Source organism: Nicotiana tabacum, chromosome 8 (genome assembly GCF_000715075.1).
Source record: "Nicotiana tabacum cultivar K326 chromosome 8, ASM71507v2, whole genome shotgun sequence".
Lineage (NCBI taxonomy): Eukaryota > Viridiplantae > Streptophyta > Magnoliopsida > Solanales > Solanaceae > Nicotiana > Nicotiana tabacum.
The window spans coordinates 9,035,025-9,055,390 of NC_134087.1; the positions used below are offsets into that span (position 1 = coordinate 9,035,025).

Below are 20,366 nucleotides of genomic sequence, written 5' to 3' on the forward strand. Positions count from 1 at the left end.
TAATATTGCCATTAGATAACGAGATTTAGCGTAAGTTATGTTATAGGGTAATATAATTCAGCCGTAAAGAAATGTCACTCTTAGGATAAAACTTGACTTTTGATTTTCAGGACCCTCATGGATAATGGGGAATAGTTTAAGACCCTCTTAGATAACAAGATTTAGCAGAAGTCATACCTTTAAAACATATAGCTTAGATTTAAAACTGTCGTTTAGTTAAGAGTTGTCAGGCACCCCCCTGGAGAGAAAGGAAATACATTCAAATTTAGCAATCAGGCGCCCACCTGGAGAGCAAGGGAATACATTCAAGTTCAGCAATCAGGTGCCCACCTGGAGAGCATGGGAACACATTCAAGCACAGCAGTCAGGAGCCCGCCTGGAGAACAAGGGAGTACAATTTAAGTTTTAGCTTTCAAATTCTTGGTTTGTCTATTTTGAAGTCAGGAGACCGCCTGGAGAGCATGGGAATACTTTCAAGTTCAGCAATCAGGAGCCCACCTGGAGAGCATGGGAACACATTCAAGCGCAGCAGTCAAGAGCCCGCCTGGAGAACAAGGGAGTACAATTTAAGTTTTAGCTTTCAAATTCTTGGTTTGTCTATTTTGAAGTCAGGAGCCCGCCTGGAGAGCATGAGAATACTTTCAAGTTCATCAATCAGGAGCCCACATGGAGAGCATAGGAATACTTTCAAGCACAGCAGTCAGGATCCCGCCTGGAGAATAAGGGAGTACAATTCAAGTTTTAGATTTCAAATGCTTATTGATATTTGGTAATGTGGTTCGTTTTACACTTACATATGTGCCCAGATACCCAAACTGGGGCAGAAAATTTTCTTTGTTTTGTCTATTTTGAAGTCAGGAGCCCGCCTGGAGAGCATGAGAATACATTTCAAGTTTAGTAGTCAGGAGCCCGCCTGGAGAGCATGGGAATACATTCAAGTTTAGCAGTCAGGAGCCCGCCTAGAGAGCAAGGGAATACAATCCAAATTTTGGTAATCAGGCATCCACCTGAAAAGGGAAAGCATCTCAGATTGCAATTGAAGTCAGCAACAAAAGAAGCTCGTGGCAAGAACGCGAGTCAACAGTTCGAGGCGATCAACAGAAGTTAGTCACAGTAAAGAAAAAAGAGAGAAAGGCAAAAAGTTAATCCAAATGCAGAAGTTGATGAAAGATGTGGGCTACTCAAGACATGGCTGAGGTCACAAGTACTGCATGCCCAGTTTGATCCGAAAAGCTGAAGAAGAACGAGCTAGCGCCTGTAGCTAACGAGCGCCAAGGTTCAAATCTAAAGTCTGCATGAAGAACCATTCAAGACTCAAGATCAAGCTTCAGAAGACTTATAGATAGGAATCTTGTAACTCGTAGTTGAAAGGCTTAGTTAGTCTTTTTCATTTGATTTTGATGTAATAACAGGAACCGCGGACCGGAATCTCGACGGCACCTCAATCGACTCTCGAACTCATCACTCCATCACTTCATCCACTTCTGAACTACACGCGACCTGATTCCCTTATAACCCGGGATATGTAGGTTGTCCAAAACCAGGACTCGGTTGCACCTTTTCTTTTTATTTTATTCCACTTTTGAATAACGATATGGTCAAAAATTAGGCACATGGTTCACTTTATCTTTAGGCAAAGAGGGGCAGCTGTGAACACCTAATTTTGACCGTATTTGAATTTTTTCCCACTTATCTCTCCAGTACCTCACTTCTCACCCATCTTTCCCACTTTCCCTTGTCCCCTATGCTGGTCCCCACACTCTCTTTTATTTCCTCACATCCATCCCCTTTGTTCTCCACTCACAATCCCACATCCCCACTCCATTCCACTCATAATTATACTAAGCCAATTCCCATTTTCCTCCACTCAAAACCCACGTTCTCCACTCCAAATGGGAAGAACAAAAAATTACCAATTTTCTTCTATATAAAGAGACAACAAAGACTTAGTGGGGGGGAGAAAAACAATAATTCAAGTAAAAAGAAACGAGAGGAGAAGTTCAAAATACAGAGACAAAAAAAAAGGGATGACTTCTTCTTAACGGAGAAAGAGGGTATACACTCGATATACGGTCAGTATACATTCTATATACACTAGAGATACTCTCGATATACACTAGATATACAAAGGAAGCCAACGAAAAGAGGGTCTTCTTCCTCCTAAAAATTCTACATCTAGAACTTAACATACACCATGAAAGAGCCATGAGAGCTCATCTTTTCCACCTGAATAACACCCCATAAAACACCCCAAAGTCCTAGCCAAAACCCAACTAAAATACAATGAAATTCTAGTGTGTAATCACAGTCGAAAAACCCATGTGAAACGTCACTGCTTCAGCCGCATACCCGCCAGATCTCTCACCAGTTTCGTCCGCACTGTCGTCGTTTCCCATCTCTCATCCATTGCTGATTCAACCTGAAGCTAGCTCCTAAACCACCCTTTAACGCCACAAAACAGCCCCAAGGTCTTTGAAAATCCAAGCCGTCGTTGAGGCGGTCGTCGTCTGAGGTTTCGTCGATGAGATCGACGATGTTTGGTTATAGCGATTTGCTGTATAGGTTGGAGGAGGATTGTTATCATCATATCAAATAAGTACTTTGCTTTGCAATACTACAGGTTCTCTTCCTTGTGTTTATTTTATCTCATATTCATTTTACTTGTTTGGTAAAAGATCTTGATTATATTTTGCTTCTCTGTATTGGTTTTGTTCATGTAATTCACATGGTATGGGTGTTTCATCTTTTATTTTGTGTGTATGGTAGCTTTTAGGAGTGGACAAAATACTCCTAGCTAGGTTGAACAAACATAAAAGGGACTATCTCATGGCTGCCATTCATTTTCGTACAGTTTTAGCACTAGTCAATAATTTTTACACTATAAGACTTCCTCGTTGAATGGATTTAACTATTTGTGTTAAGTTAGGAAATGAGTTCTTCTTTTTGGTTGAGTAATAGTAAGTACTATTGTTAGTGAATTATCTTTTTTTTAGCTTTAATCCTTTGTCCATTGTGGTAAATAAATCATCTTTGAAGGAAGTGTATAATTCATTTTACAAGGGGCAATTTTCACAGAGCTGTAGTACAAAGTTAGCTCGAGAATAAAAAGTATATTTTGCAGCCTTGTTTTGTGATTTAATCACTCTTTAATTTACTGTTGTTCTTGATATGTGTATATAAGTAATATAGAGTAAATAATGTTTTTAGTTTGCTTTAGGCACGTTAATTATATAATTATCATGGCTACTAAAATTCGGGAGTACATTTCATGTGGCCCGGTTCTAATTTCCAACAATGTTATATAAAATATGTCATGAACCAAGGGTGCATTTTATGTAGCGTGGTTTATGATGTGTTTTAAATAACTTTGAATTTTTTCCGAAAATATTAAAAGTGGCTAAAATATTAGTAGTATTTTTTGCTTTTTGCTTTTTGCTTTTTTGCTTTTTGCTTTTGCTTTTTGCTTTTAGTACCAATTATGGGTCTGTATGATCCATTTCACGTTAGGACCATTTTGAAAGATCACTAAATGAAAAAAAGTGTTAGAATAAGATTTTAATTTAATCCCAACAATTCATCTCATATATTTTGTTTTAGTAGCCTCTTTGTTAATTAATTTCACATTGAGACTTTGGTACAAAAGCATCTGCACTATGTTGATTCGTACTTGTTCATTATATTGTAGTAATTCATATGTGGGGATGTATATTTGTATGATCTCAAGAAAAAGAAAAGGAAAATAGTCATACTTAATTACTTATCTAATTGATACCACTACTACTGCTGCTTGTAATTCAAAATAAGAAAAAGAAGATTAACGCAATAGATGGTTGATTAGTCATGAATATCGTTGGTTGATTTGTCCATGTGGTTATCTAATTTAGGAATAATAATAATTCAAGAACATCGTAGTTTGCTTTAGGCTCGATTTAGACTAGTATTGTGATTATGTATACGTTCCCGTAACATAATTGCGATTTTAATTCCAAAAAGTAACTCGAGGGATGTGTTCATGCAACTTCAACCAAACCTTTCTTAATATAAATAAACCAAGCGTTATTAATTGTGGACACGTTTGCGTGACATGATTTTTTGACGCGCCAAAAGAAAAGAGTATACGTATGCGTAACTCAATTCTTTAATTACAAACAAATCAAGTGATTAAAAGCGGTAAAAGGTAAATGCACATAGGTTTTAAAATAAGTAATTAGGCAATTTTAGCCAAGTATAAATCATTAAGCGACCGTGCCAGAACCACGGAACTCGAGAATGCCTAACACCTTCTCTCGGGTTAACAGAATTCCTTACCCGGATTTTTGTGTTCGTAGACCATTAAATAAGATTCGACTTCCTCGATTCGGGATTTTAACCGGTGACTTGGGATACCATAAATTATTCCAGGTGGCGACTCTGAAATTATTAAATAATCCCATTTTGAATAATGTTACTTTAATTGGAAAAACTCCCTTATATACCTTCGGGTGTAGGAAAAAGGAGGTGTGACAGTATCTAGCTTATGTGAGAGATGTCAATATTGATACCCCTTCTATTGACTCAGTCCCTGTAGTACGGGATTATCCTGATGTGTTTCCAGCTGATCTTCCAGGCATGCCGCCTGATAGAGATATTGATTTTGGCATTGATCTGTTGCCGGGCACTCAACCTATTTATATTCCTCTGTATCGTATGGCTCCTCCTGAGTTGAAGGATCAGTTACAGGAATTGTTGGATAAGGGTTTTATTCGGCCTAGTGTATCACCTTGGGGTGCTCTTGTCTTGTTTGTGAAGAAAAAGGATGGTTCTATGCGTATGTGTATTGATTATTGCTAGTTGAACAAGGTTACAGTGAAGAACCGTTATCCTTTGCCTTGTATTGATGATCTGTTTGACCAGCTTTAGGGCGTACGGGTGTTTTCTAAGATTGACTTGCGCTCAGGGTACCATCAGTTGAAGATTCGGGAGCCAGATATCTCAAAGACTGCTTTCAGGACTCAGTATGGTCATTACGAGTTCCTTGTTATGTCATTTGGGCTGACCAATGCCCCAACAACCTTTATGCATTTGATGAACAGTGTGTTTCGGTCGTATCTTGACTCGTTCGTCATTGTCTTTATTGATGATATTCTGGTGTATTCCCGGAGTCGGGAAGATCATGAGCAACACCTGAGGACTGTGCTTCAGACTTTGAGAGAGAAGAATTTATATGCTAAGTTCTCGAAATGCGAGTTTTGGTTGGATTCAGTGGCATTCTTAGGCCATGTTGTATCGAGTGAGGGTATTCAGATGGATCCGAAGAAGATAGAGGCCATGTAGCCCAGACCATCCTCAGCTACCAAGATCCGTAGTTTCCTTTATTTTTCTGGTTACTACCATCGTTTTGTAGAAGGGTTTTCATCGATTGTAGCCCCTATGACCAGGTTGACCCAGAAGGGTGATCCGTTTCAGTGGACGGAGGAGTATGAGGCAAGCTTTCAGAAGCTCAAGACAGCTTTGACCACAACCCCTACCTACAGGTTCGGGGTCTTATACGGTCTATTGTGATGCCTCGAGGGTTGGCCTCCGTGCGGTGTTGATGCAGGACGGTGGGGTAATTGCCTACGCGTCCATACAATTGAAGATACATGAGAAGAACTACCCTGTTCACGACCTTGAGTTAGCTGCCATTGTTCACGCCCTAAAGATTTGGCTCTATTACTTATACGGTGTTCCCTGTGAGATTTATACTGACCATTGGAGCTTGCAGCACTTGTTCAAGCAAAAGGATCTAAATTTGCGCTAGAGGAGGTGGTTAGAGTTGCTAAAGGACTACGATATCACTATTTTGTATCACCCGGGCAAGGCCAATGTGGTGGCCGATTCTTTGAGTCACCGGGCAGAGAGTTTGGGGAGTTTGACTTATTTACCAGGATCGGAGAGGCCTATGGAGATGGATGTTCAGGCCTTAGCCGGTCAGTTTGTGAGATTAGATCTTTTGGAGCCCAGTCGGATTCTAGCCTGCGTGGTTTCTCGGTTTTCCTTATTTGATCGTATCAGGGAGCGAGAGTATGATGACCCTCATTTGTTTGTCCTCAAGGACAAGGTTCAGCACGGTGATGCTAGGGATGTGGCTATTGGTGATGATGGGGTATTGAGGATGTAGGGTCGGATTTGTGTACCCAATGTTGATGGCTTCGGGAGTTGATTCTGGAGGAGGCCCATAGCTCGCAGTATTTCATTCATCCGGGTGTTGCGAAGATGTATCAAGATTTGAGGCAGCACTACTGGTGGAGGCTGATGAAGAATGATATAGTTGGATTTGTAGCACGATGCCTCAACTGTCAACAGGTGAAGTATGAGCACCAGAGACTGGGTGGGTTGCTTCAGCAGATAAAGATCCCGGAGTGGAAGTAGGAGCGAATCACCATGGACTTTGTAGTTGGGCTCCCACGGACTTTGAAGAAGTTTGATACTATTTGGGTGATTGTGGATCAGCTGACCAAGTCCGCTCATTTAATTCCTATGTCTACTACTTACTCTTCGGAGCGGTTGACGGAGATTTATATCCGAGAGATTGTTTTTCTGCATGGTATTCTAGTTTCCATCATTTTAGATAGAGGTACTCAGTTCACATCACGGTTTTGGAGGGCCGTTCAACATGAGTTGGGTACTCGGGTAGAGTTGAGTACAATATTTCACCCTCAGACGGACGGATGGACATTCCGAGCGCGCTATTCAAATTCTTGAGGATATGCTCCGTGTGTGTGTGATTGAGTTTGGAGGGTCTTGGGATCAGTTTTTGCCATTGGCAGAGTTTGCTTACAACAACAGCTATTAGTCCAACATTCAAATGGCACCGTATGAGGCTTTATATGGTAGGCGGTACAGATCTCCGGTGGGTTGGTTTGAGCTGGGTGAGGCCAGACTATTGGGCACAAACTTACTTCAGGATGCTTTGGAGAAGGTTAAGGTGATTCAGGATAGGCTCCGTACAGCCCAGTCCAGACAGAAGAGTTACGCGGACCAGAAGGTTCGTGATGTTTCCTATATGGTTGGAGAGCGGGTTCTGCTTCGGGTATCTCCTATGAAGGGCGTTATGAGATTTGGGAAGAAAGGGAAGTTGAGTCCGAGGTTTATTGACCCTTTTGAGATATTGAGGCGTGTGGGGGAGGTTGCTTATGAGCTTTCCTTACCTCCCAGCTTGGCAGGAGTTCCTACGGTGTTTCTTGTTTCAATGCTCCGGAGGTATCATGGCGATCCGTCGCACGTGTTGAATTTCAGTTCAGTCCAGTTGGACAAGGATCTATCTTATGTTGAGGAGCCAGTGGCAATATTGGACAGGCAGGTCACAAAACTGAGGTCAAAGAACATTGCATCGGTGAAAGTTCAATGGCGGGGCCAGCCGGTCGAGGAGGCGACCTGGGAGACCGAGCAGGCTATGCGTAGCCACTACCCTCATCTTTTTTCTACTTCAGGTATGTCTCTATGCTCGTTCGAGGAAGAACGAATGTTTAAGTATAGGAGGATGTGACGACCCGGCCGGTCATCTTAAGAATTTACGCCCCGATCCCCTATTAACTTCTTTCCCCAAGTTTATTTCTGCTAATGTGATTTGCCGGGATTTTCGATTTTGAGTTTCAGAGAGTTTTGGGACACTTAGTCCCTAAATGAGAGTTTAAGTGTTGGAAAGTTGACCATAATCGGAACAGTGTGAAGACTGAATCGGAATAGAAATCCGATGGTTCCATTAGCTCCGTTGGATTATTTTGGGGCTAGGTGCGTGTTCGGATTGTGTTTTGGAGGTCCGTAGCTAATTTAGGCTTGAAATGCCGAAGGTTGGAATTTTGGAAGTTTCTGGTTTGATAGTGAGATTTTGATCCGAGGGTCGGAATGGAACTCCGAGAGTTGCAGTAGTTCCGTTATGTCATTTGAGATGTGCGTGCAAAGTTTCAGATCATTCAGATGAGGTTTGGTAGACTTTTTGATCGAAAATGTGTTTTTAGAGTTTTTTGGGAATTTTTAAGCTTGAATTCGATGAAAAATAGGTGTTTTGATGTTGTTTTGAGCGTTCCGAGGGTTGGAATAAGTTTGAATAATATTTTAGGATTGGTTGGCAGTTGGTTGAGGTCACGAGGGACTCGGGTGTGTTTCGGATGCTCAACAGATCATTTTGAGTTGTTAAAAAGTTGCAGTAATTTGTAGGTTCAGCTGTTGCAGACTTTTCCTCATCGCGATCGCGTGGAGAGTATCTCGATCGCGAAGGCTTAGGCCAGGCTGGGGGAATTTTGCCTTTCGTGTTCGCGTGAAAAGGGATGCGAACACGTAGTTATGAGGAAGGTTGAATCGTGAACGCGTGGGCTAAGCCGCGTTCGCGAAGAAGGAATAAGGCGGCAGAGGTTTGGTCAATAGTTTCTCTACGCGGTCGCATGGAGTCAACCACGATCGCGTAGGTTGAGGGAGTTAAAGCATCGCGTTCGTGGACGGGGTTCCGCATTCGCATAGAGTAATCTGAGGCGCGTGCCATTTTGTTCTTCGCGATCGCGATTAAGGAAATCCTTGGGCAGAATTTAAAACCCAAAATCGAGGGTTTAGACCGTAATTCATATTTTGGACTTGGGAGCTCAGGAGATTTGCGATTTTTGAAGGGATTTTCACCTGGGAAATTTGGGTAAGTGATTCTTACTCGGTTTGGACTAATTTCCATGAATCTACACTTGAATCCATCTTTTAATTTCGGAATTTTGGTAGAAATTGGGGGAAAAGTTCTTAGACCAAGAGATTGAGTTTTGATTGGGTATTTAACATCGGATTGAGATAATTTTGATATGCTTAGACTCGTGAGAGTGAGAGGATTCTGAAAATATAAATTTTACCCGATTCCGAAACGTGGGCCCGAGAGGCGTTTTGGTCATTTTATCTAATTTCGCGTATTAGCTTAGAATTTATTCGTAGTATCAGTTACTTGAAGTGTTATTTACATTATACAATTGAATTGAATAGATTTGGGCCATTTGGAGTCGAGTACTCGTGGCAAGAGCGTGGTTTCAGGTTGATTTTGAGCCGGTTCGAGGTAAGTGGCTTGTCTAACCTTGTGTGGGCGACCTTCCCCTTACGATTGATATATTTGGTAATTGAAATGCCTTGTACGTGAGGTGACGAGTACGTACTTGTGCTAATTGTTGGAAATCCGATTTTCTTTAAGTACTTACTAGTATGTTTCCTTTCCTGTTTCTATTACTTACACTATTAAGCCTATTGTTAGCTTAGGAAAGCATGTCTAAGTGACTTAATTGCTTCATTTGGTTTAACCTGCCTTACTTGAATTATGTGCAGCATGCTAGGCTAGAATCACTTATTGCCTTAATATGAATTTTGCTATTTCTGTTCATCTTCCTGCTGCTGTTGTGTATTTATTTTGAGACTACGGATGTGGGATTCCGGTAGCTCCCCTTTGTCTGTTTACTTTGGGACTACGGGTTAGATTTCCGGTAGATCCCCCTGCACATTTACTTTGGGACTACGGGTTAGATTCCCGGTAGATCTCCCTGCACATTACTTTGGGACTACGGGTTAGATTCCCGGTAGATCCCCCTGCACATTTACTTTGGGACTACGGGTTAGATTCCCGGTAGATTCCCCTGCACAGTTATATGGAACTACGGGAATGCACCCAGTAGATTCCCCCAGTACTGGGTTTACATTTGGGATTACGGATCGGGATTCCGGTAGATCCCCGCGCATTGATAGTTGGACTATGGGACGAGATCCCGAGAGATCCTTCGGACATATATATGATGGACTACGGGACGGTATCCCGGGAGATCCACTGGATAGTTGTAATTGGGACTACATAACGGTATCCTAGAAGGTGCCCCGGTTGTTATCTCTGTGTTGAGCTGTATTTCTTTCCGTGGCTTGGTTTGTCTTTGTTCTAGTTATTGTTGTTCCGTCAATTCTATGTTATTTCTTATTGTTGCACTTATTTATATTGTTTTATTCTACACTGTTAACCCTTATATTGTATTTAACCTCAGTAGGGCCCTGATCTTCCTCGTCACTGCCCCACCGAGGTTAGGCTTGGCACTTACTGAGTACCGCTGTGGTGTACTCATGCCTCTTCTGCGCATGTTTTTCATGTGTCAATCCGGGTACTTCTACTCAGGCCTACCATCCTTGAGGGAGGTGACTACATAGAGACTTCGAGGTACATCTGCCGCGTCCGTTGACCGAGGAGTCCCTTTCTATTCCAGCCTTTTTAGTATTTAACCCTTCTGTACTTTCTGTTCTTATTAGTCAAATTCCGGAGTTAGAGCTATGTAGTATTTCTTTTTTCTTAGCTTGTGATTCATGGGTTTCCGGGTCTTGGATTTGGATATTGGTTTTGAGATTTATATATGGTGTATGCCGAGCGCCACATTTAAACACTGTTACTACTTTATTTCTGTTTTAAATTGTTTCTTCCGCAAATTTTGGTTTTCTTCCGCTAATTAGGCTTACCTAGTCATAGAGACTAAGTGCCGTCATGACGGTTCACGGAGGACGAACCGGGATCGTGATAATTACTGCATTTGTTATTATTTTTTTCTTTTTCATATCTTAAACAGCTAATGATTCCTACGATGGGGAGGAGCATGAGCGATATGTTAGCCAAATGGTCGAAAATGTCGAACGGTGGCAAGGTGGAAATTGAAGTTTCAGAATGGTTTCAGACCTTGTCAGAAGATGTTATAACGCATATGGTGTTTGGAAAAAGCTATGAAAATGGGAAAGCCATTTTTGAGTTGCAAGCTCGACAATTGGTTTATGCTATTGAATCTTTTCAACAAGTTTTCATCCCCGGATACAGGTATTCCTCGTAAATTAAACTTACATGCACTAATAGCGTAAAATTTGGTGAAAAGAATTGAGGGAATGCTATGAAAATGGGAATGCTATCGTTTAGTAATTTCTCCTCCGATCAGGATAAAAGATCCCATTAAAGCGGCTAATCCCATGCATATTGTATAGATATCTGGTCGCACAAATTGTATAGTATCATAAATAGCCACCCCAAGTATTACCCAGCCCCCAGAATAGTTTATAAACAAATACAGATCTTTGGTCTCATTCTTGATACTGAGATATACCACAAGATGAGTAAGTTGATTCGAAATCTCGCTATCAACCTCTTGGCCTAAAAAAAGTACTTCCTCCGTTCCGCAATAAGTGACCAATTTGCTTTGGGCACACCCATTAAGGAAATACTAGATTCTAGACAAAAGTAGTTAGTATAACTAAATTACCCTTAATTAAATATTGCAATATAGTTAATTTGAGGAGTAAAAGGTTTTTTAGGGATACACACATGAGAGTAATTTTGATAAAACAAATTAAATTATTTCTTGGTTATATAAATGGACACTTTTTTTGGACCAAAATAAAAAAGCAAATTAGTCACTTATTGTGAACCGGAAGGAATAATCTTTCTCGATAAAGTCGGTTGATTAGGGTAAAATTGTATCCCTTAGGAACCGTATATTCGTCTTTTGATGCTACATAGTAATTATGTTGCAATTGACAAGAGGGGTTGCTCTGATGGTAAGCAACCCCCACTTCCAACCAAGAGGTTGCGAGTTCGAGTCTCCCCAAGAGCAAGGTGAGAAGTTCTTGGAGGGGAGGATGTCGATGGTCTATTGGAAACAGCCTCTCTACCCTAGGGTAGGGGTAAGGTCTGCGTACACACTACCCTCCCCAGACCCCACTAAATGGAATTATACTAGGTTGTTGTTGTTGTTGCAGTAGTAGTAATTCTGTTGCAAAATGGCAATTTTGGTATATATAACTCAAACTAAAAAGAGTGTGTATATATACTAAAAAGGTGGGATTATTCAAGTTTATGATATTGTTGAGGAATGCAAGACTATGCTTTTTGCTGGCAAATATACAACGTATAATTTGCTAATGTGGACGACCATTTTATTGGCCATGCATCCTACGTGGCAAGAACTTGCACGTGACGAGGTCTTGAGGGTCTGCGGAGCACGTGATACCCCATCGACGGACGATATTGCAAAGCTTAAGACGGTAAGCATAAAATTTTAATTACAACATCATTTTTGTTTATTTAATTTACCATAGCAATGCATACTTTTGTAAGCCAAGCTCGTGATGATGTAATGATCGCATAAGTTAATTAATTTATTTTCACTCATAGTACAAATGAATAGTTACACTGTTGATGTACAGATTAACTTTTATAAAATTTAATCTGTTATAAAAAAATTATTTGTCTTATTTTTCAAGTTCTATTTGCATAAAAAATTAAACCTTTTCTTTGCTATTTGTACGTCAAGAGTGTAGAGAATTTATTATTATTATTATTAATTAATTAATTATTGGTCTAATTTTAACCTGTTGTAGCTAGCTAGCAGATACCTTGGCCCATTCATTTTTGGATTAACCATTCGGTATTCAGTATCTGTTGATCCGACTAATCCGAATTTGTTGTAAGATTCATTTATTGGAAAACGTTTCATACCATGAATTTTTTCATTCTCAAGACTCGAATCCGAACTTGTCTTAGTTTCTAGGTGATTAGTCCTATTTTCTATAGACGATTAAATTTTACATTATCAGAGTATAGAAGTCAACTTACCAACATGCTCCTACTGTTCTTATGTTCCTATGTCCACAATATGGAGCTCCAATTATCTTCAAGAAATTGCAGTAGCAGACATAAAACTTACCATCTAAATGCGAATACATCAAATAGTTTTCCATATTACAGATTTCCTGTCTCCTATTCAAACCCCTTTAATCTATTTTAGTTATTATCATACTTAATTATAATGTTCTATGATAACTTTTTATAATGCCCTTGATCAAATTTGCGAGACTTGTCATGTTGTTACCTAGAACAATGACAATTAGGTTTGTGAGAATTTTGATCCAAATTTTCCAGTTATGATTCTAATCAGTAAATATGTAGTGATCTTTGTTATATATGTGTGTGTGTGAAGAATGTGATACCGTTTTATTTGACTTGAAATTGTCAAAGTAATTAACAAGTTAATTAGTTTATACTTTAGTTCCAAACACACCTAACACTAGGGCAATAGTGGAATCAGAAATGAATGTTGGTTTGATTCATTAATATATGGACTTCCACGGTGGTAATGGAGTAAACTGTCATACATAAATTAATACAATAACTGAATTAATACCTTGGCAGAACATTTTAAATGAGCGAAGAAATTTGTTTCTTAAATCATTCGACTTTGTTGTAAGTGGTATGAAGACACAGTTCGTAGATACCCAGGGTTAATAAGAGTTGTAATGATAAAAGGAACATTATATTATTTTGCTTGTTTTCTTAATTAAATATTTGAGATATTCGAAAATGATGAAAAAAGGTAACATAATAGATTTTAAAAATATCTATCACAGATACTTTCATCTATGCATGTTCGAAGTAATAAGTGCGTGATATATTGCTATGTGGTAAGATTTTTCACTTAATTGATGAAAAAAGGTGACATAATAGATTTTTATAAGATCTATCACAAATACTTACTTGCATCTATGCATGTTCAAAGTAATAAGTGCTTGACGAATTGCTATGTAGTAAGATTTTTCACTCAACTTATGTGTATATATACACTAGTTTTTGTTGGGGTTTTAAGATATTAATGCCTTATTAATGCTTAAAATAGAGTGAATGGGAAATGGATGGTAAAATAAAATATTTGAGTAATATTTGAGTTTCCTCCTTGATTTTCCCACATAGGAAGAGGAAAAGGTTTTTGATGGGTATATAAGCAATTGCTCTTCTTCTAGCTCTTAAAGAGTTGAGAAGAAGACAAGCCTCACGCCGTCGTCGTCGTTGCTCGGCTCGACCTCGGATTTGAATTAATTTTTGGACCAAATTTATTTGTTAATAGTAAATATTAACAGAAATGTTATTAAATATTTGTTTTAATAACAAAATATTAATATTAATATTAAATACATTTTAGTTATCCAATATTTAGTTTTTTGTTTTGTAACAGAAAATTAACTACCTTTCAATTTTCCCTCTTTATTGTTGAGTAAATAGCCAATTATTTTATGACATTTATTCTATGACCGTTTTGCAAAAACAGCCATTCTGAAGAGTTGCACCTCTTTAGATTTTAGCCCAACTTTGGCTATAAATACAATTCCATTCTCTCAGATTTTAGATACTAATTTTTGAGTTCTCCTCCTTCTTTCTGCATACTTTTAACTTCAAAGAAAGCATCAATAAGTGTGATTTGCTACCGAACTTTGAGTTTGCTGAAACACTGAGGTTTGAATTACCACTACACCAGTGTGTAATTCGTTCTATCCTGGGAGGAAATAATCCATAACCTTGGGTAATAGGAGGGGATTAAATTCCTTAAGGAAATACAATGAATTCAGTGGGCTCGAATTGGTTTTGTTATTTCATTTACATTTATGTTTATGTTATTTAATTTTTTCCAGAATTGTTTTACAAATACAGATTACTAGCAGTTTTTGGACACGTGTGTTGCACGAGTATCCATATCATATAATACGTATCTTATTCAAGTAAAATACAACAACAACAACAACAATTATCCAGTAAAGTTCCACAAAGTGCGGTCTGGGGAGGGTAATCTGTACGCAGGCCTTACCCCCACCCCGAAAAGGCAGGGAGACTCTTTCCAATAGACCCTCGGCTTAGGAGGACGGAAAGAAATACGAAAAGACAATTCATTAGTAACTTTAATAGAAAACATGAAAGTAGTAGCATAAACATAAAAACTATCAGATAAGTGACATGCAATACCATTAACCAGTATCTAAGAGAAGTGAGCGCTCAACATAGACCGCAAGCCCTCTAAGATCAATCCTATCCAAACTTGCCCCACCCCGGGACTGAAGAATGAAAAGCTCTACTAAGGTCCTACAACCCTGATGCTTGACCTCCAGGCCTTCCTATCAAGAGCCATGTCCTCGGAAACCTGCAGTCTCGTCATGTCTTGCCTAATCACATCTCCCCAATACTTCTTCAGTCGCCCTCTACCTCTCCTCGAACCCACCACTTCCAACCACTCACACCTCCTTACCAGGGCATCAAGGTTCCTTCTTTGCACGTGCCCGAACCATCTGAGCCTCGCTTCCCGCATTTTATCGTCCACCGATGTCACGCCCACCTTCTCCCAAATATCTTCATTCCTAATCCTATCTATCATAGTGTGCCCGTACATCCACCTAAGCATTCTCATCTCTTCTACCTTACTCCTCTGAATATGAGAGTTCTTAACCGGCCAACACTATGCCCTATACAATATGGCCGGTCTAACCACAGCTCTATAAACCTTACCTTTAAGTTTTAGTGGAAATTTCTTGTCATACAAGATCTAGATACAAGCCTCCACTTCATCCAACCCACCCCTATATGATTGGTGACGTCCTCATCAATCTCCCTGCCCCCCTGAATCACCGACTCGAGGTACTTAAAGCTATCTCTCTTGGGGATAATATGAGATCCAAGCCTCACGTCCCCACCTACCTCACTCGCATCAGCGCTAAACTTGCACTCCAGATATTCAGTCTTAGACCTGCTCAATTTGAAACCCTTAGACTCGAGGGTTTGTCTCCAGGCCTCCAGCCTCTCGTTAACATCGACCCTCGTCTCATCAATCAGAACTATGTCATCAGCGAATAACCTACACCATGTCACATCCCCTTGGATATGGTGTGTCAATGCATCCATCACTAAGGCAAATAGGAATGGGCTAAGAGTGTAACCCCATAACAATCGGGAAATGCTCTAAGCCGCCTCCCACAGTCCTAACATTAGTCTTAGAGGGCTCGGATGCGAGTTCCGATGGTTCGGTTAGCTTCGGGAGGTGATTTACGGCTTAGGAGTGTGATCAGAATGGGTTTTGGAGGTTCGGAGTAGAATTAGGCCTGAATTGGCGAAGTTGAGATTTTGGCGATTTCCGATTGATAGGCGAGATTTTGATATATGGGACGGAATGAAATTTCTAGAGTTGTCATAGCTACGTCGTGTCATTTGGGACGTGTGTGCAAAATTTCATGTCATTCGGACGTGGTTTGGTTGGGTTTTTTATCAAAAGCGTATTTCGGAAGATTTTAGAAATTTAGGCTTGAATCCGATGTGTTTTGGTTGATTTGATGTTGTTGGAAGTGTTTTAATGGTTGGAACAAGTTTGAATAAGGTATTGAGATAAGTTTGTGCTTTTGGTTGAGGTCCCGGGGGCCTCGGGGTGATTCCTGATGGTTAACGGAGAGGTTGGAACCTTGTTGCAGCAGTTGATATTGCTGCTTCTGGTATTTCCGCACCTGCGGATTAGGGACCGCAGAAGCGGATTTGGGAAGAATAGTCAGGCACCGCAGATGCGGTATACGGACCGCAACTGCGGAGTCGCAGATGCAGCACGTGGACCGCAGATGCAGAATCTGGTCCCTTAAGTGATTTCCGCAGAAGCGGATGCTAGACCGCAAATGCGGTACCGCAGAAGCGGTTGGTGAGTCATAGATACGACAATGTCTGGGAAGAATGTATATAAGTTTGCCTTCGCGATTTTTGAAGGTTTTCACCATTTTTGACTTCGGCTTGGGAGCTTTTGGACGATTTGGAAGGGAGATTTCAAGGGAACTTCGTTAAGGTAAGGATTTTGGACCTAAAACACATTTTTATGGTAGTATTTTATGGATTAAGGCTGTAATTAAAGGAATTAAAGGGCTAAAAATGGAGGATTAGGGCTTGAGTTTAGGAGGCCTCAAAATGAGGATTTGAGGGGTCATTTGAACTCCGATTTTGGTATTTTTGATATGTATGAACTCGTGGAAAGATGAGGAATCTATTGATATAAAAATTTCTGAGTTTCAAGAAGTGGGCCAGGGGCTCAGGTTTTGGTAATTTCGGGATTTGTGCCCTTTGTTGATTGTTTTCGCTTGAGCTTTGTTCCCTTAGCATATATTGACGTACTCGTTCTGATTTTGGATAGATTCGACGCGCATGGATGCCGATTCGAGGGGCAAAGGCATCGCGAGCTAGAGATTTAGCCGGTTTGAGGTGAGTAATGTTTGTAAATGATGTTTTGAGGGTTTGAAACCCCGGATTGCATATCGTAGTGCTATATTGAGGTGAGGCACACGCTCGATGACGAGCGTGGGGTCGTACACTATTGGGGATGGTGACTTGGTCCGTCCCAATTGATGATTTTACCGCGTAATTGATTGAAAACTATTTGCTATCATTTTAATTTGGGCTGAATGTCATATTTGGTCTTAGTGCCGACTATTTGAACCCTTCGGGAATTTTTATTACTATTTACTCACTGTTTTGACTTATTACTTGAACTTAGTCATGTTATTTTTCCCTGTTTTACTACTTAGCCATTTTTACTCCATTTTGAGATTTAAATGATGTTTTGGGATGAGAAAGACTGTTTTACTATTGCCCGAGGGGCTTGTAATGATTTTCGGACTGAGTAAGGCCGAGGGCCTAGTTGTGAGGATACACTGATACTGATATGAGGTCGAGGGCCTAGATTTGATACAACGAGATGACTTGTTATTACGCTTGGGCCGTAAGGGGCCGCTCCCGGAGTCTGTACACCCCTAGTGAGCGCGGGTACCCATTGTGATGTGAGATTAAACCCAAGGGGCTGGTATTGTTCTATGTGATAGCCCGAGGGGCTGGTACTGTTCAAAAATGTTGCTCGAGGGGCAGATTCCTTGATACTGTGCCGAGGGGAGAACATCTATTTGTTTACTTTATCTTAATTATCTGTCAATTTACCTGTTAATTGGTTGAAAGAGGATTTTACTTGATTTTTACTGGTTTTACTGATTTTAAGTGATTTTACTACTTCATTATAGAATGTTTTGTGCCTTGTGTGATTTCTTACCTTCAGTTATTATTTACATTTGTTACTCACTGAGTTGGAGTACTCACTTTACTCCTGTACCCCTGTGCAGATTCAAGCGTTATTGGTTCTGCTCCTGAGTGCTAATTCCTCCAGTTCCAGGCGGTTCTTCGGAGATTACGAGGTAGTTGTTGACGTCCGCATCCCCGTATCTCTACTCCTCTATCATCTCTGTTCATTTCCAAACGTTGTAGTAGTTTATGTTTTCAGCAGACTGGTATTATGGTTCATAGATGTTCGTGACTTGTGACACCCCGGTTAGGGCTGTGTCAGGTTGGACTTTTCCGCATTGTTATCGATATTTCCGCTATTCAATATTATTAAATCATGTTTAGACTATTTTTGTGTTGATTAACTGCTTTAAAGAATGAACTGGGTTAAACTGGCTGGCCTTGTCTTCACGAGAGACGCCATCACAACCGAGATTGGGGTTAGGGTCATGACAAATAAACACCATGTGCAAATCCTTCTTCTTATCTCTGAACTGTTCTACCAACCTCCTAATAAGGTGGATAGCTTCCGTGGTGGATCGACTCGGCATGAACCCAATTTCATGAAAATTAAAAAATGTGTGACAGAAAACTTGAAAAGAAAGAATATATGCTCAGTTTGATTAATGGTGAACTTATTAAGCTGGTTTAATATATGGAAAAAAGGAATAAGCTCAAATTAGTAACATGACATTTTTAAAAGGAAGAATATAAGCTCATATCAATAAACGTCGAACCTATTTGATAAATGATGAAAAATGCATATTTTTGTATATATTTGCATATTAATTCTTGTATGAGTCGCGAGAGTTTATGTAGTTTTTGAAGTGAAATATACTCATTATAAGTTTCTTATGTGTAGGAACGAGTTTGGATGATAAATGATAAAAAGATGACAATTCGACACAAAAAGAAGAAATTGAAGGATTGGGAGCTCGTCTATTCTTGTGCGTGGCATGAAGACGAGTGCAAAAAAGGAGAAAAGTGAAGGCACAAAACAGTGAATCGAAGCAAAGCGACGGATCACTTCACGAAATGGAAGAATTTCAAAAGCTGAATCAGCATCAAAGTTCGCGCGCTACGCGAAGTCAGACGCGAATTCCAGCTTCTCCCATCCCAAAGATGGATTGAAAAATTCTGCCCTCATAAACCCTAAGTGATATAAATACATCTTAAAACACAAATTTGAAAGAGGAGACACCACTTTAGGGGAAGATAACACCCAAGGAAGCAAGAATACGCTAGGAGTAAGGAGAAAGATTTAACCACAAGTTTTTCCTTCTTCTTCTTATTTTCATTGTTGGTTATGACTTTTAGTATTGTATTTGTACATACTATTATGAGTAACTAATTTATTATCTAGAGTTTTGATGGAACCTCTTGGAGGATGAATTCTTGTTATATTTTAATATAATTTAACCTTTGAATTTGTCTATTTGTTCAACTACGTGCTTATTTCAGTTGATTGAATGACCATCGATTGACTGTGCTATTTATTATGTTTTTCCTGAGAAAGGATACATATTTAGGTGGTTGTTGAACAACATCACTCCTAATGTAAGCGAGTTTAAGGGTAGGTTTCGAAATAACAAAGCCTTGACGTGGTCATAATGAGTGGTTAGATAAAGCCAACTAGCGTAGTTCGAGAGAATATGTCTAGTAAATTGTTGTAGTTGCTCGAGAGAGAATTATGACACCTAAAGTGCTCACGATCAGTAGAGAATTATTAGGCAAAATTATAGGAGACGTAGCGGGAAGGATTCTAATAATTGAGAAAATCATAACTCTAGACCTCCTTAATTTAATATCCAATGAACTTAGAAATTGTTCGAACTTGTCTTCTTGGTGATAGTGAACAATTGTAGCTAAACCTTAGTTCTCTATGGGATTCGACTCCAGAATTTTACACCGGATTATATTTGCAGCGACCGCTTACCCTTTTTAGGACTAGAGTTGGGCATGATCAAATTTTGGCGCCATTGCCGGGGAACTAACGGTGTAGTTGTAGTTGTACATATTGCTAGGCTTCAAGTTTAAACTTTTTTTTTTGTATTTCTTTTTTATTATAACTGTTGATTTGAGAAACATGACATCTTGGAATTATGGGAATTTAGGTGTAGATAATTCTACTATTGATCCTCATACATATTGTGAAGGAAACCACCTGTATCAAAATTCTCAAAATATTCCCGAGAGCGAGTTATGTGCATCAACTTAATCTTACTTTGTGGAATGTGTGTGATGTGTGTGGTGGTAAAAATGGTCACTTTTATGGTTGTGCTTATATTTCTTATCTTCCCCCAACCCCTTACTATGGTAATTCTACCTTTTTTGTGAAGTTAACAGGAACAAAGAACCTAGGGATGCGGACCTGAAGGAGATCAAAGATATGTTAAAGTGCCTTCCGGAAAAAAATAATGAAAAACAATTGCAAATAGAAAGACAAGAGGCAACTATTCGCAACTTGGAGGCTTAA

General features: G+C 39.7%; 1 pseudogene; it reads left to right on the top strand.

The window, feature by feature from the left end:
• The window catches only part of LOC142162962 (cytochrome P450 734A1-like), a 59,154-nt pseudogene extending 38,788 nt beyond the window's left edge, over nt 1-20,366 (top strand).